Here is a 3,354-nt window from a genome sequence, read left to right on the forward strand (position 1 = left end):
CATTTTCAATTTTCCCTAGGTGTGATAAAATTTTAAGGTACCTTTCGTTCATATGCCGGGGGTGAAATTTTCACTCAAAGGTGCAGAAAGATAGAATATTAATACAAAAACAATCTGGTCCTTGCAGTCAGAAGACGCTGAAGAAGCTGAAGAAGCTGCTTTATCTCTACGTCAGGAGCTTCATCTGCAGACCAATTGTCAGCACAAGTACAGGCCCACACATACAGAACTATGTTAAAACACATGCATCAGCATAAATATATAAAATTGAAATAAATAGATCAATCAATACAGTGAAGCTTAGCGCAATTTCAATAAGGAAGATCTTATTATTTCCCTCATGCATGCAGGTGTTCATCGTCACTCTCCACGTCATCAATTGGTATGCATTGGGAGCCAATAGCTGAAGCACTCATTTCTTCACACCGATCACAATCAAACTTCTGCCTTTAAATACAGTAGAGTTTGCTTTCTTCTGCATTCCGGGCATTGTGCCCACTTCCTGGCTGCCACTACTGCCACCACTACTGCCACTGGCACTGCCACTGACACCACTACCACCAACTGGCTTCTGTTGGAGTCGGACGCATACGGTGAAGTCCTGCTCGTTCATGAGGCGTGCAGCTCTTGTTCTGCCTTCTTTTGCCACTCTTTTATCTTCCAGGTATGGCTGCATCTTCGCGCGCTTCCTCCTTCTGCTGTTAGCGGTTGCCGTCTCGCCTCCGGAGGACGTCTGCTCTTCCTGTGCTCTACAGCGGCGTATCGGCCCCTGTGCTCCGCTGGCTCAGGTACCTCCGTGTTTCCTGGTGTTCGCTGTTCCCGCTACGCTGCGGTCCGCCCGCTGTCCCTCGAGCCAAGTGTCTTTTCGGCTTCACTCCCGGCTCTTCGGAGTTTCACTGTCGTCTTGGCGGCGCGTACTGGGTGCGGCTGCTTGCGCTTGCTGCATATAGTTTTGCGTGTCCCAGTCTATGCTTAGCTTGAGTTGCAGGATGTGTTGATGCTACCTTGGTCGTATTGCTTGGTGTGGTGTCACGATGTGTCATGCTCTCCTGTGGCTCTCTGCGTTTTTTTTCCCTAAATGCGGTTCCTTCCATTGGTTTTGGGGGTTTCATCAAGAGGAATAGTTACTAAAAAAATTAGCTGCCCAATTCAAGTATGTCAGTTCGTATTCTGCGTTTCGTGGTATTCCCACAGTAGTGGTTGCCACCTCTGAGACAATACATGGGCATGACGGCTGCCACTCGAGGAGCCTCATCAGCCTCTCAAACAACTAGGTTGCTAGCCCTCAGCTACCTATATAACAAGCCTGTGTCCAAATTATGATGTAATCCTCACTGTTCAAATCCTTCAACCCTTAACTTCTCTGGTCTCATATAGCTGACAGTGGTAAATTTCAATGCTAATACTTAAGTTCATACAATGTGTCAATTGCCTTCATTCTCATTGCTTAAGCTCAAATGAAAAATGGCGGCGCACGTAGTTGCAGCAGCCTGGTGCTCGAATGGTCTGTGCTTTGTTTTGATGTTTTTCGTGCATGTTATGTGCACTTTCGGTCGGTCTGATTACACCTACAGCCGACACGAGCTCCTTAAAATCGGATTACATTACGAAGGACGTGTAACAGCCGAGTTTATCCGGTTGCACGAGATTCCGCTGGAGATCGCTAGGAGCCCCGGCCCTTCGTGGTTTCCTATCCCATCACGCGGGACGCGCAGGCAGCGCAGGAGGAGGAAGCGGGGCCGCAGAGCTGGCGCGCTAGCCAGGCTACGGAGGCAGCCGCTCAAACCACCGCTCTCCAGCTTATTCCTCTCGAACGCCAGATCCCTCCTAAACAAGATGGATGAACTGAGGCTGCAGGTGGCGACGGACAACTGCGTTAAGGATGTCTGTGCTCTGCTCATCACGGAGACCTGGCTGCAACACTCGGTTCCTGATTCAGCTATCGAGCTAGCGGGCTACACAGCGCTGCGCCGTGACCGAACAGCTGATTCCGGCAAGAGCAGAAGAGGTGGGGTCTGTGTATACGTCAACAACAGCTGGTGTACCAACACAGTGGCAATAGACAGTCAATGTTCACCTGACATTGAATATTTGACTGTTAAATGCAGACCCTTCTACCTCCCAAGAGAGTTCACTGCAGTCATGGTTACAGCTGTGTACATCCCACCTGATGCTAATGCTAACTCGGCTATGGAACTTCTTCATGCTAGCATTAGCAATCAGCAGAGCCAGTACCCTGACGCTGTGCAGATCATTGCTGGGGATTTTAACCATGCAGACCTGAAGACATCACTGCCTAAATTCCACCAGCATGTTAAGTGTGCCACAAGAGGAAACAACACACTGGACAAAGTCTATTCCAACGTCAAGAAGGGCTACAGGGCTAGGCCTCAACCTCACCTGGGCTTTTCCGACCATCTGTCCCTGCTGCTAATTCCTGCATACGTCCCAGTCAGAAAAACTGCTCCCATCCTCACAAGGACTGTTCCCACTTGGCCAAATGGTGCCTCCCAGCAGCTGCAGGACTGCTTTGAGCAGACAGATTGGGAGGTGTTTGAACATCAGGACCTGGAGCTTTTCACTGACAGCGTGCTGTGCTACATTAAGAACTGCGTAGACACAGTCACGGTGAACAAACTCATCCGGGTATACCCCAACCAAAAGCCCTGGATGACTCAGGAGGTCAAACAGCTTCTGAGGAAGAGAAACACCGCCCACAAGTCCGGCGATAAAGACCTCTACAGCGCAGCCCGCACCAACCTGAGGAGAGGCATCAGAAAGGCCAAAGCAGACTACAGGAGGAAGATTGAACACCACCTGGACAGCAATGACAACCGGCAGGTGTGGCAGGGTGTCCAACAGCTCACAAACTACAGGACCAACCTTGGAGCTGCTGAAGGTGACATCACACTGGCAGAGGACTTAAACATCTTTTTTGCCCGCTTCGATGTCACAACACAACAGGCACCTCAGCTTCACCCAACAGCCCATAACAGCACAGTCCTGGTCCTGGATGAGCATGAGGTGAGACGGACCCTGCGCGCAGTCAATCCGAGGAAGGTGGCCGGTCCTGATGGTGTCCCTGGTAGAGTGCTGAGGGATTGTGCAGACCAGCTGACTGCGGTCTTCACCAAAATCTTCAACCGATCCCTGGCACAGTCAACGGTCCCAGTCTGCCTCAAGTCCTCCATCATCGTTCCTCTGCCCAAGAAGCCTCACGTCTCCAGCTTCAATGACTACAGACCAGTGGCACTCACTCCAACAGCCATGAAGTGCTTTGAAAAGCTGGTCCGTAGACACATCACTGCAGCTCTCCCACCAGGACTTGACCCCCACCAGTTTGCATACAGGCAG

Source organism: Oryzias melastigma, linkage group LG14 (assembly GCF_002922805.2).
Source record: "Oryzias melastigma strain HK-1 linkage group LG14, ASM292280v2, whole genome shotgun sequence".
Classification (NCBI taxonomy): Eukaryota; Metazoa; Chordata; class Actinopteri; order Beloniformes; family Adrianichthyidae; genus Oryzias; species Oryzias melastigma.